Consider the following 15,827-nt stretch of genomic DNA (forward strand, 5'->3'; position numbering starts at 1 on the left):
GCCTTCTGACATATCTTGATAACACAGGTACTTTAGATTTGAAGTTTGTTTTGCTAACCTCTTCATGATCTTCTTTATTAATCTCGAGTCCCACCGTCTACGTCTCATGTCCATCAGACTCAGTTTATTCTAGCAATAGCTCGGTAGCTTCTGAATGTGACTCAGGTTGCACTAGATGCAACTCAATATATTTTGGAGATTTTGGAGACTCAGGGGGTGAGGCCTTCTGACTTCCAAATAGATTTGGCACTGTATCAAGTTCAAATTAAACAAATATTTTGTAATCCTTAGGTTCTTTGTTTCTTTCTTCTTCACTCTTTCTGCAAATTCATCAATTCTCACATGTGCACTTTCTATGATTTTATGAGTAAACAAATTCAAACATTTCTATGCTTTAATTCTACAGGAGTATCCTAGGAATATGCCTTCATCACCTTTGACATCAAATTTACCTTTCTTGGATTCTTTCAAGATATAACATTTGCTACCAAATACTTTCAAGTAACTTACATTAGGTTTGTAGCCATAACATAGTTCATAAGGAGTTTGATTTGAGTCTTTCTTCAACTATACTCTTTTCAAGGTATGCATTGCAATACTGGTTGATTCCTTCTAGTATTTGATTGCAACATTCTTTTCTATCATCAATGTTCTTGCACAATCCATGATGGATATGTTCCTTCTTTCGGCTATACCATTCTGCTGAGGTGTACTAGGGGCTCATACTTGTCTCTTAATCCCTTTTTCAATGCAAAATTCATTGAATTCATTGGAAATGAATTCACCACCTCTGTCTAATCTCAAACATTTTAGTTTTTTTCTACTTTCCTTCTCTACTCTTGCCAAATACCACTTAAATTTTTGAAAAGCTTCATATTTTTCTTTTAGATACATTATAGTCATCATTCTAGAATAATCATCAACAAAAAGAATGAAAAACTTATTTCCACTATAACTCTCTATTCCAATAGGTCCACATAAGTCTATATGAACAAGCTCTAAGACTTCTTCAGAATGATATTTCTTGCTTTTGAAACTAGTTTTTCCCATCTTACCAATTTGACAATTTCTACATAGACCCATATCAAGTTTCCTCAAGCTAGGGATACCTCTTACTATTCTATTTTTTCTTATTTTGAGTAGATTATCAAAGTTCACCTAACATAATATTTTGTGCCATAACCAACTTTCTTCTACTTGAGCAATAAAATATGAACTTTCACTAAGATCTAGGTAAAATATATTACCTTTTGTTTGTTTCTCAAACCCAACCAACTTTCTAGTTTGACATTCCCATTCATGAATTCTACTTTGAATCCAATGTTATTCAATTGTGCCACACTCAATAGATTATGATTTAGTCCTTCAACCCAATAACCATTTTCACATCTAAGTTCATTGGTTAATGAGATACACCCTTTTCCCTTTATGCAACAGGGTTCATTGTTTCCAAATCTCACACTACCATGTAATAACCCAACAAGTTATAAATTCTTCAAACATCAAAATCTTCTCTAGTTCAGTTGTTCAACATTTTTTCAAACACTTTGCAAGCAAGCTCTGATACCAATATAATATCCTCTTACAAAGGACTAATATGCAAGTGCAATTCTTTCGGTATTTTCAATGCAAATACATGGAAACTAGATATAAAATGCATACCTACAGCCAACTGACATTTTGACAAACAATTGACATGCAATAATAACTATAGTCATGCCAAAATTTGATCTTGAATTATCACAGCAGAATCACATGCTTATAAAGTACAATGATAACTACTAATAGTTACAAGAGGAACCTGATAATAGTGATGCTCAAGAATGAAAATGAATCAAACATAGATACTAAAACACGACATCATGCATGCATACTATAGCAGCTAAAATCTATTCTCCAATTTAAGCACAAATAGTACTCCTAAATTGAAGCTCTCCTAAGTACCATATTCAATGGATATTTCACCACCTCAAATGGTTGCAACATTGAAGAGTTGACATTCTCCAATGGCTGACTAGAATTGGAAACATTAGTTTCTTCTCCCAACTTAATATCAAATGCAATTCACAATAACCAGATACAATAATCAGAGGATAAACAATGAAGCTCTCACCTATATTTATATTTTTTGTTCACCTTTTTAGAAGGAAATAAAATATTTAATAATTGCATTCTCTATAAGTTTCTCCCTTTCTAATAATTAATGTGCTTTTAGGAGAGTAAATCACTAGAAGTTTCCCCTTCTAATAATTAATGCACTCGCTAGAAGCTTCTCTCTTGTAATACAATAATTAATTGTGCGTCTAGAAATTTTAAGTACTAGAAGTTTCCCCCTTCCAATAATTAATGCACTCTCAATTAATTTAATAACTTTATAAGAAATTAATTTAATCAATTTCTCCAGTTAGCCTTCAGAGAATGTCAAGGGTAAGAGCTTCATTGAGATGCTAAAAAGATAAGCACATTACATACCACCATCATAATGTTCCATGTGTTCAAACTTTGTTTTATCACCAGTCATATAATGCGAGCAACCACTATCAATAATCCATGTATCATTTTTTCTAACATGAGAGATAAGTTTCATTTTATCTCCATCATTAGATTCATCTTTTACAACAATATATACCATTTCATCTTCACTGTTATCATAATCTTTAGCCATAAAAAAAGATTCTTACCTTTGTCCTTGTAGTCCTTGTAGTTCTTGAATTTCTTCTTGCCTTTGAACTTATTTCTTTTCTTTTCTTCTCTGCTTTCTTTATTGGGATATTTTGTAGCGATGTGACCAACTTCTTCACAAGAATAATAGATTAGAGAAATATTACCTTTGTACTTCCCTCTACCTTTGGAATATTTCCTTGCAAGTAGGGCTTCAACAACTTCAAGATCACTGTCTGAAATTTCTTCCTCTTCTTCACTTTCTGATTGATTGGCTTTTGATTTCTTATCCATTTTCTTGAGTGAAAGCTTGGCTTCAAATGTAGACTCAATACTTTTGGAACTAGGGACATATTTATCATAGTTATCTAACTCAAAAGCGATCAATCTTCCAACTAGAGCATCCAAAGTTATATTTCTATTTGGATCACATCTCATCTATTGAATAACAGACACTCTAATTGCATAGATAGGAAGAAGGTTTTTTGAGTACCTTGCTTACAACTATTTTTTTATCAATGTCTCCTCCAGATGCTTTGATTGTGCTCACACTTGCTTTAATTCGCTCAATATATTTTACAATGTTTTCATCTTCTCTCATCTTCATCTGATCAAATTTTCCTTTGAGACTTTTAGCTTTACCTCTTCTTACATTATCATCTCCTCCATAGATGGCTTTTAGTTTAATCCACATATCATAATCTATAGTCCAACTTTTGACTTCATCAAATTCAGCATAATTAAGAGCAGAAGAAATGTCAATCATCATGATGTTATGATTTTTATTTTCAAAAATTTCTTCAACTGATAATGTTCCAGTAGGAGTCTTGTATTCACTATCAAGATATTTACAACTTGAATCACTAATAGTTTCCAAATGTAACCTCATAATTCCTTGTCATGCTTCAAAGTTATCTCTATTCAACTTGGAAATCTCTCTTCTGTAAGACATCCTGATATTTAGCTTAGGTCCTTGAAACCCTCTCTACAAGCACCAAAAGCTCTGATACCAATTGTTGGAAATATAAGAGGAGTAATTGAGAGGGGAGGGGTTAATTAGTTACCACAAAAATAAATCCTAGATCCCTTAAATGTCAATTCAAATCAAAACTCTATGAAAACTGAACTTTGTTGTAACTCGGCAAATAGACACTTAGTTTACACTAACAAATGTTGTAACTCGATAAACATTGAAATAACTTGGCAAATGCTTAACATGAAAATCTTAAGATATTATCTGTGGTTAATCTTACTTTAACTTAGTTGCATACACATAAAAGAAATAGCATGAACACAATTAACACCAAGATTTAATGTGGAAATCTAATTTGGGAAAAACCACCAATTGCAACTAGTTACTAATTTTCACTCTTCTGAAGTGAGCCCTGTTAGGAGCCAACCTTGTTAAAGGTTACAAGACACACTGTTAGGTGTGACCCTATTAGAGGATTTAATCACCCTTTTAGGAGTGGCCTTGTTAGAGGTCTTTAGACACTTCAATAGAAATGCCACCTTGTTAGAGGATTTACAAATAGTTGTTAAGCCAACTTTGTTACGAGATTTAGATCACTACTACAATGGTTAGAAGGTAATAATGAGATGACCTAATTTTTGATACAGCTGAATTTATAATTACAAATCTCAATTCTTGCTTGTATACTTAATCCTTCCTAATCGAATGTATCTTTGAAGATCAACAAGGATATTATGCTTATCCTTCTAATTCACTTCTGCTAAGCATCACCAAATCTTCAATTATGTTCCACACATTCAATCCTTAACTTGACCTTATATTTATATCATACAAATTTTCAAGTCAACTTGAATACAAATTAGAATAATTAATATTCATCTTCTCAGTCGGCTAGAACCAACAAACAAATCAATTGGACTCAATATGCTAAAACAAGAAAATCTTTTGTTAGCCAACTCTGCTTGGTAGATACTAACTCAAAACAATTTTTCTATGTTAACCAAGTGAACTCAGTTGACACTGCTTATTCACAAATTTCCTTTGGTAGCTAAGTAAGCTCGGTTGACACTAGATCCATCCAACATTTCCTTCATTAACCTAGTGAGCTCAGTTAGCACTCAACTTCTAAAAACTTTCCTCTGTTGCCCAAGTGAGCTCGGCATACACTAACTGGCGATGATATGACATTTTGTGTAACATCAAAGACAATACACAATTAATCAATTGTTTCCAACAATAAAAATTCTTGATGGATAGTTAACTGAGTGATGTGTGAGATAGACTTTTTTGTTTAGTAGTGGAAGAGGGAGATGTGGTGGGATAGTTGACTTGTGCTCTGTGTCAGGGAGACTCAATCATGCCTTGATTTGTGCAAGTGATTTGGAGAAGGAATTTAGACATGGATGAGGGGGTGATGTGTTTCAGTTAAGGTAGGTGAGGTGGCTTGGTTGACTGGATGATGTGGTTGATGGATAGATTTGTTAGAAAAAATGTTGGTGGAGGGGTTAATTAAAAAAATGAATTATTTAATTAATAAGGGAAATATTGGTACATGGGTTGGGTTTGTCTAATTGTTGGTTTAGAGGGTGAGTTTGTGGTTGGAGGAATTTAATTAATTAAATGGAGAGGAATTTTGGGATTAAATTAAATGGGCTATGCATTTATTTAATTTACTAGAGGAAGGGGGATTTGATTAATAAATTAGACTATTGGCTATCTTTTAATTTATTAATCAAACTATAATTAATTAGGGGATACCATTAAAATTATTTAATATTTAATTAAAAAATTTCTAGAAGATGACTAAATGATATTACATGTTTGCATGATCATATTTGGGTGTCTACAATGGTAAGAAGACTTAACCAAGAAATTCCCATTAATGGTTTTATTCGAAGCAAACCTATCTTCTCCTAGGAACTGGGTAGCCTTATAAGACACCAGAATCTCCATTGGTTCATTAGCCAAAGGTCTTAAATGGTTAGGGACCAACTTCGAGATGCTTCTCCATTTTATTTGTCTTGTAAGGTAATCACTAACCTTCTCACCAATATTCTACTTTGTGATCACTTCCAAAAGTGTAATTTTTCTCTAGGTGAGGGACTTTCCTCGCAATTAGTTATCCTCCCAAAACCTTATTTTATTTCCTTTCCCAACCAACCATTGTAGTTCTTCCTTAATAATTTTATTATTTTTCATCATGTTTCTCCAAATTTTGGAACCCAACGATGTGTCATTCTCCATAAAAAGTACACATAGGGTACATTGCTAAGGTACTTTGCCTTCATAATTATGCACCATCTAGCTTGACCCTCCATCAGTATCCACCTAATCTTAAAAGGGAGGGTTTTATTAAGATCCCTTATTTTTCTAATTCTCAAGCCTCCCTTGTCTATGGATTTTCAAGGTGTCTCCCAATTGACCCTTCCAACTAGATAATTTCTTTATCATTCTTTCCAATATAGTATTTCAATATTGGTTGGTGACTTCCTTTACCATCAGAGGAAGAGCAAGGTAGGTATTAGGAAGACCAACAGACTATCACCCTAATACATTATTTATTTGGAACTAAGGGTTTAAATCCACGTTGAGGAAATATATTTTACTCTTGCTAAGGTTAATTTGTTGTGTCTCAAAGTGGCTACATAGTCATTCAACATATTATGCCAAACCTTTTCTTCAACCATTGAAGATCATCCATATAGGAAAGTGTCATCCAAAAGCTATTGTGTAAACTTCTCGAGGCAAGGAGGTGGCAACTTTCACTCCAAGTAAAGTTGGCCAGACTAGAAAAAGATCTATCCATAACTTTAACAATCATTATAAATAAGTAGAGTGATATGGGGTTTCCCTACCTAAGGCCCCTACCAACATTAAAGGAATCTCAAGGAGTCCTATTGAAAATAATAAAATAATTTATAATTTCTATCATAGTTATAATCATCCCAATAACTTTATTATTGAAGCCCATCCTCTCAAATACTTCATAAAGAAAGTCCCAGTCCACCTTATCATAAGCCTTAGAAATTTCAAGTTTGAGGATTGTACCTTGAACTCTACTCCTTTCCATCAAGTGGGTCACTTCATGTGTGGATATCATAGCATCCAAAATCTTTCTATTGGGAAAAAACACCTTATGGGGAGAACCAATGAGGTTTCCTAATAGAGGTTTATTCACCAAATTCTTAGAATTTTTTTCTAAATTGTATTGCATAAAGTAATGGGTCTGAAGCCAACAAGTGTCTTTGTATCCATCTAATCTTTGGAACAAGGAGAATGTAAGTGTTTTTAAGCCTCCTAAACAACTTACCCATTCTAAATAAATCCCTTGTAGCCTTTGTGATGTCCTTCTTGATAATTTTTTAGAAGTGCTAAAAAAGGTAGGAGGGAAACCATCTGGTCCTGGGGCCTTATATGATTTTATTAAGAATACCATGCTTGAAATTAAAGTCCACCAAGATAAATGAAGGGAGGGGGGATGAATCATTTATGCAATTAAAATAGCTCTCAATATCTTCTTCTGAAACATGTAAATAGTAGATGCAACAACCATAGAAAGATAACCATACATAATAACACCAAAATTATTAACTAGGGAAACCCTTAATCAAAGGTAAAACCTCAGTGGAGATGGGACCCACAAAATGATGTACTAATATAAAAGTTCCTTGTTAAAGGATGGACCCTATTAGGAGTTAATGAAATATAATTAGTACATATGTGTCCCTGTTAGAAGACTTTGAATCCCTATTAAGAGATTCCAACCATGTTAGGAGTTGCGCCAACCCTATTAGGAGTTGAAAGGAAGATAGAAGAACCCACTATCCAAATATCTTCAGTAATTTCCTCACTAAATAATACAAGTGTACATAAACAACTATCCAACATCAATTTATCTTTCCAAATATAGTTCCTTGTAAGCTCATTGTGCCTCAACTACACCAATCTATTCTCTGATCCAAAAGATTTACACAGTCAAGCTTGCATGTCACAATATGATCTCACTAATTTGTAATAAACACTCTATCACAAGGAAAAAAAATATTTTCTTTATACCAAGTCCTAAAATAATAATAATATACGACCAACTTAAGATATTACATTACAATATCACATCTTTTCATGATTACAAACAATATGTCAGCTCACAGTCTACATAATTGTCCATACAATGAACATCTGCTTATGTGTGTTTCACCAAACCATCTTCAACATGTCTTCAACATCTATCTCATCTTGCTCAACCAGATTCAATCTCTGTTAGGAGATAAAATCCAAACAATAGTACCCACTTTATAGAAATGTTGTCTGAAATCTCCCTTCACCAAATTCTTCATAATTCTAACCAGTCTTCATTTTTCTGTATGCACTCTTAAATGTAGCATCTATACATACTCCTAGATATAATCCAAAGTTCACATAAGTTGATCTTTAATCCTCAAACTGTACAAAGCCAATCTTTGTCTATTGCTTTGACAGTCTTTACAAAATAATCAGTATGTTGACATCAATGACAAAATATGTCATAAATGCAACATATAATCATTGAATCATGTCTCCAACACTACTAGGATACTCCTTCATAGGAATATCAATAGGGTTCATGCTAACAATTTCCCCATTTGGCATTGATGGCAACATAGATGAAAAACATCTAAGTTTCATGAATACCAAATATATTTATGTTACATCTGCTTCCCAATTTATGTTTGCTATGAATGTTACTGTGTACAAGGAAGGTGTTAATATCCCCCATCCATTAGCATCTTTTTAAATCCTCTTCATATAATGTATCATATATCTCTCATGTAAAGGATAGTCTTCCATGTACATATCGGTCATAGAAAGGGATGTTTTTCATGTGCATATCTCCCCCATTGACATCAATGAAAAAGGTATCATTATGTCAATTCTCTAAGTATGATTTGCAAAAAGTGTGAGTATTCAAAGACACTATTAAATACTAGTACCAAGAGTCCTTAATAACTTAGGTCAAACATAAATATTCCCCCATAGGAGAAGCATCAAGCATCCAATCTAGATAGAAGAAAGTGTGCTTTTCTACCACTAGATTGATGCAATCTTTGCATTAACTACTCAAAATTAGGCTAGGGCATAACCCCAATCATACCTCTCAAGTAATCAAATATGTCCTTCACTAAAGGTTTTGTAAATATCTATTATACATGCTCCTTTGTGCTAACATACTCAAATCTAGTCTCTTTCTCTACAACTTTCTCTCTCAAAAATTGATACTTAATAAATATATGCTTTGTCTTTGTATGTAAAAATGGATTCTTTGAAATACTCATTGTACTTGTGTTATCACAATATATTATAATAGGCTCTATAAATCAATCCCAATGTCTTTTAATAGTTTCTTCATCCAAATAATCTATTTACAACTATTTGTTATTGGTACATACTCCTCTTTTGTCGTACTCTATGAAATGCAATCATGTTTCTTGCTTATCCAAACCAATCTTTCATACCACAATCCATAATCAGGTGTGTCTTTCAAATATCTAAAAATTCTTTTTACTACTGCATAATGTGTCTCTTTAGGATCTGCCTGAAATGTTTCCATAATTCAAACTACATTACCTATATCAAGTCTAGTATGTGTCAAATACTACAATCACCAATCATAGATTTGTACTTTTTTTTCAAGAGTAGAAGATTCATATTTGCTAGACAAATTACATCTAGTCACCAGTGGAGTTCCAACAAGTTTACAAATTTATAATCCAAATCTCTTCAATAGATCTTTAAGATACTTATCTTGTAATATGAAAAAACCATATTTTTTCTATATAATCTACAATCCCAAGAAGTAGTTCATCTCACCAAAACCTTCCTTTTTTCAAATTCTTTCTTCATCTCCTTTGAAAATGCCTCACTTGCTTCATCATTACCTCCAAAAATTATGTCATTCAAAAATACTACAACAATGAGTAATCCTTTATCATTCTTTCTTAGATACAAGTTACTATTAGCATTACCTTTCATAAATCCCATGTTCGTCAAGTGTTTATCCAATGTTGCATACCAAGCTCTAGGTGTTGGTTTCAATCCATAAATGCCTTCTTTAATATTCAAACTATATCATCTTTATATGTCAAAGGAAAACCATTAGGCTACTCAATGTATAACTCTTCTTCTAGATCTCTATTTTAAAAAGTTGACTTGACATCCATTTGATAAACTTTAAAGTTCTTGTTAGCTGCATATGCCAAAAACATTCTTACTACATCTAATCCAACAATAGGTGCAAAGGTTTCTTCAAAATCAATTCCTTCTTATTGAGAATAACCTTTACATATCAACCTTTCTTTGTTTCTTATAGATCCACCTTGTTCATTCATCTTGTTTCTAAATACCCATTTAGTTCCAATAACATTTTTATCTTTATGTCTAGGAACCAATTCTCATGTTTTGTTCTTTTCAACCTAATCTAATTCTTCTTTCATAGCTTTTATTCAATAATAATATTTACAAGCTTCATTAGCAGTCTTAGGTTCAACTTCAGAAATTAAACACATTTGTTCATGTACCTTGTTTCTTGTCATCACTCCTTTGTCTGTGCTTCTAATGATCTATTTAATAGGGTGATTCTTTATCAAATTTATTTTAGGTGTCATTATATGTACTCTGATTTCTACTCTAGGTTCAAATCTAGGTTCTTATCTCTATTCTTTTCTCTAAATTTATGTCTGCAAATTAATGTTAGTCTTGTAAAATAATTCTTGCTCAACATTCTCTTTGTTACTTCTTGGATTAGTCTCTTCATCAGAATTATAATTAACTATCCTTTCCTGAATTCTAAGCTTTTCATCAACTTTCACATTAGCACTCTCAACAATAGTCTTACATCTCTAATTAAAACATTTAAAGGCTTTTCTTTTCAATGAATATCATTGGAACATACCTTCATCACTTCTTGAGTCAAACTTTCCAATATCATCATCTCTTTTAATGTAACATTTTCTTCCAAATATTCTAAAATACTTCACAGAAAGTGTATGTCCAAACAAAAGTTCGTAAGGTGCCTTACCAGTGCCTTGTCTAATCTCTACTCTATTCATAGTGTATACTATTATATTTACTACTTCTCTCCAAAATATTTTTGATACGTTTTTTTCAAGCATCATTTCTTTTGATGTCTTTGTGAATATCATGTTTCTCCTTTTTTCTATCCCATTGTGTTTAGGTGTCTTAGAGGCAGAAAGTTGTCTCTTTATACCATTTTCTTCACAAAAAATATTAAACTCATTTGAAGTAAACTCTCCTCCTCTATGATATCTCAAAAATATAATCTTTAAAACAAATTCATTCTCAACTCTACTCTTAAATATCTTAAATTTCTCAAAAGCTTTAGATTTTTCTCTAAGAAATGTTACCCACGTCATTCTAGTGAAATCATCAACAAGAATCATAAAATACATTTTTTCATAAATTTTTTTGTCTTTGTAGGACCACTTAAAGCCTGTGTGCACAATCTCTAATTTTGTTGAAGTGGTAATTTTCTTGCTTGGAAATGAATTTTTCTTCCATGTTTCCATTACACATTCTTTAGGTACCATGTTAGTAGGTTTCACAATCTTAGGAATATATTTAACTGCAAATGTATTACTGACCTTCACAATGTTATCAAAGTTGATATGACAAAATCTCTTATGGAATAACTAACTATCATCCACTTTTGCAACTAAAATACATTACCTCTTGTCCCTGTACTAGTACCAATCAGCTTACCATCTTTATCTTTGATAATGCAAGTCTTCTCTGTAAAATGCAATTGATATCCCTTGTCAACTAGTTGTCCAACACCCAAAAGATTATGTGTCAGGCCATCCACAAAGTAAACATCATTAGTGTTAGTCTTTCCATCAGGTGTAATAGATCATTTTCCTTTTATATGATAGGTTGCATTATTTCCACATCTAACTACTTCTCCATCATAGCTATTGAAATCAACAAATTTATTCGTATCTCCACTCATGTGATGGGAACAATCAATATCTTTAATCCAATCAAATTTATTCTTTTCAACTTGTGATACTAATGCTTTTTACTCTCTAACTTCATCTTTTTCAAGGCTTTCTTCCTTAATAAAAACTAATCCTATTTCATCATCACTTTCACTCAAGAATTCTTCTGATTTAGAATCAAATTCATCCTCATCTGCATAAAGGCAATCCTTAGGTACTCTTCATGTATAGGGATTTTAAAACTTCTTTACTCTCTTAGGACATTTAGAAGAATAATGACCAAATTGATTACAAGTCCAACACTTAAATATTTTAATACCTTTTGATTCTCTCTTCATAAATAGGGCAAGTCCTTCCTCAATATTCTTGTCTTCATCCACTTTTGTTTGGTTTCTACTGGCATAATCTCCACTTGTACTTGCACTCCTTAACAACATAGGTTTGTGTCTCTTTGTGCAAAAATAATTTTCAACTCTAGGCAATTCTCCACTTTGCCTCATCCACATTTCAACTAACTGTAATCTCCTAAGAATAGTCTCTTTTGTAAAATTAGTCATGCAGGGAATAAACTATTCAATCATTTTTGTTGTCTATTTGTATGCAGGTGTCAAAGTCTTCAATATCTTCCATACAACTTCATCTTCTATTTTTTCTCCTCCACAAGTCTTAATTCCTCTAACAATCTCTGATATTCTATGAAAATAATTTCTTATATCTTCATCTTCCATCATCTTAGCATCTTGAAATAAGCATATCCAACTTTGTAATTTAACTTTTCGAGTATGTTTATCACCTTCCAATGTACTTTACAAAGTATTCAAAATTTCATGAGAAAGTCTTGAAGATTTTACCTGACCAAATTTAGTGTCAAGAAGAGCTAATATTAGTGCTTCTCTAGCCACAATGTTGAACATGAATGTATTTTTCTCTTTTTCTTCACAACCCTCAAGATATTTTTCTTCAATCACATCCTTCTTCTCGATAGTAATCAACCAGTAATCTGGACCCATGCATAGGATATGTGTCTTCATCTTTTTCTAACTAGAAAAGTTAACTCCCTCAAACTTTAGACTTTATTTTCTAAAATGTGTCATAGATCTCCTTAAGTTGTTAATATGTTCCTTCAAGGCCCTGATGCTCTGATACCAATTATTAGAAAGTAAAGTCCACCAAGATAACCAATGAAGGGGGGCATAAATCAATTATGCAAAAAAATAACTCTCAATATCTTCTTTAATTTTGAAACATGTAAATACTAGATGCAACAACCATAGAAAGCTAACCATACACAATAACACTAGATTCATTAACTAGGATTTAAATCCTTGATCAAAGGAAAAACTCTAGTGAGGGTGGTACCCAAAAAATGATGTACTAATATAAAAGTTCCTTATGAAAGATGAACCCTATTAGGAGTCAATGAAATACAATCAGCACATATGAGTCCCTTTTAGAAGATTTTGAATCCCTGTTAGGAGATTCCAACCCTATTAAGAGTTGAAAGGAAGACATAAAGACCCATTGTACAAACAACTTTAGTACTATCCTCACTAAATAATAAAAGTGCACATCAACGACTATCCAACCACAACTTATCTTGCCAAATATAGTTTCATGTAAGCTCATTGTGCCTCAACTACACCAATTACTACTCTGATCCAAAATATATTTACATTCAAGCTCTCATGTCACAATATGATCTCATTGGTCTACAATACACACTCTACCATAAAGAAAATATATTTACTTTATTCCAAGTCCTAAAAGAAGTTATTGAGTCAGCCTTGAGCCTTTTCTAATTTATGATAACAATAATATAGGGCCAACTTAAGATATTATATTACACGTTACATTACAATATTATATCTTTTCATGATTATAAGCAATTTGTTGGTTCATAGTCTTCATAATTTTCTATACGATGAATGTATGAATATGTATGTTTAACCAAACCATCTTAAACATGTCTTCAACCTTTTCCTAATCTCTCTTAACCAGATTTAATTTTTGTTAGGAGATCAAAGCTAGACAATAGTACCCACTTTCTAGAAATGTTGTTTGAAAGCTCCCTTCACCAAATTCTTCATAACTTTTTCTATTCTTCATTTTTCCCATATGCACTCTTAACTCTAGCATCTAGACATACTCTCGAATATAATCCCAAGTGTGGATAAGCTGATCTTTAATCCTCAAACTGCACAAAGCCAATCTTTTTCTACTACTCTACCAATCTTCATAGAATAATTAGTATGTTGACATCAATGGAAAAATCTATCATGAATGCAACGTATAATCATTGAATCATGTCTTCAACACTGTTAAGATACTCCCCCATAGGAATATCATTAGCATTCATGCTAACATACCACCCTTCTCACTTCTTCCTCTATAAAAACACTAGTAATGAACTCATTATCCTCCTCCTTCAATACACTTGCTAAGGCTCAAATAAAATTACTTATTTTTGTCACATCTATGTTTTTGTTCTAATAGCATAGGCTTCAGTAAAGAAGGTGGGAAGGTGGCAACTAATCTCTTGAGGTCATCTTGATCTATGAGAGTATTATTATTCCCATCTTCCAAAGAAGCAATGGTGTTTCTTTTCTTGTGCTTTGAAGTTGATCTATGAAAGAAAGTAGTATTCCTATCTACTTTTGTAAGCCATTGGGTTCTAGATCTTTGTTTCTAATACATTTCCTCTTTTATTTTGATTTCTTTCCATTGGGTCCTCTAATATTCCTCCTCCTCCAATGTTTCAATAGAAATATCTCCCTCATCCATAGCATTTTGGAGCTCATCTAATTTTTCCTCAATTTCCCCTTTATTAAAAAAAAACTCCAAAATAGGTTTTACTCCATCTAACAACATTGCTCTTCACAATCTTTAATCTTGCAGCCAACCTATACATAGAAGTACCTTATATCCTAATGTCCCACCACTCTTTAACATATTGTTTGAAGTCAGGGTGTGTCTACCACATGATCTCATATCAAAATAATTTTAGGCCCCTAAAAAGGCAATAAGACCAGCTAAACAATATTGATGAATGATTTAAAATAGTTCTTGGAAGGGCTGGCGAAGTAAAGGAAATTAGATGTTGCTAGTCTGCCGACATCAAAAGTATATCCAGTTGACTTGTATAAGGTCCTAGCCTTTCCTATTATTTGACCAAGTGAATGGGGGGCTTCATATCCACGTCTATGAGATCATTTAGATTTATAAAATCTGCCAAATTCTGCATGCTTTTTGTAAAATCATTCGCCCCTCCCAGCTTCTTTGAGGGGAAAAGTGGGGAGTTAAAATAACCCATGCACAAGAACTTCTTGCCCCTATTACTAGTCATAAAATTAGATATGTCACCCAAAGTGACAAGCCTTCCTACTTTGGTATTGAGAGCATAAATATTTAAAATACACCAGCTAGAATTGCAACAAAATATTTTGTAGCGATGAAATTTTTATCTTTCTTTAGAGTTATCCCAAACACAAATCTAGGATTCCATAAAGTAGCCATACCTCTTGAAGCACCATTAGCTTGACTATAACTAGCCATGGCCCTTAGCCATATTTTTTCCACTAATTTAGAGAAGTCCAACGTAGACATTTTCACTTCTCGAATAAGGAGTACATCAATTCTCAACAAGTAAATTACTTTTTTAATAGCAAACTATTTCTGAGGACCAATTATCCCTCTCGTATTCCATTACAAAAAATTCATTTCTTACCTTTTTTAGTGTCATCCAAAGTATATTGCCTCCCACTATAAATATACCTTTCCATTTTCTTTTTCCTTGTGTTCTTGTTGGGTGGTTTCCCTTTCTTGACTTCAATGCACACATCCACTTTCATACCTCCTCTGGTCCTTTTCTTCTAGACTTTCCACTCACCAACCTCATTATCATGTGGAGAGGAAGGAGTCAAAAATATCTCCAACCACTAGGTTATTCATCTCCTTTAGTGGTGGTACTAGGGTAGTAGATAGAACCAACACATTTTTTGGAGTAGAAGGGTAAATAAGTTATCCCCCCAATTTTGTTGTTTTAGCTCCATAAAAGCACCAACTTCCTTAATGCCCATATTTCCAATCTCACAATTTCCATCACCTTCCCCCATTTGTGTTTTGGATTTCTCCTTCTTCCAAAAGGTTTCCCCTTTTGAGCACTTCTTCTCCACCTCCTTATTAGGGGTTTTAAATAGATCATC

This window comes from Cupressus sempervirens, chromosome 4 (assembly GCF_028749045.1).
Source record: "Cupressus sempervirens isolate cs-2001-9-10 chromosome 4, ASM2874904v1, whole genome shotgun sequence".
NCBI lineage: Eukaryota > Viridiplantae > Streptophyta > Pinopsida > Cupressales > Cupressaceae > Cupressus > Cupressus sempervirens.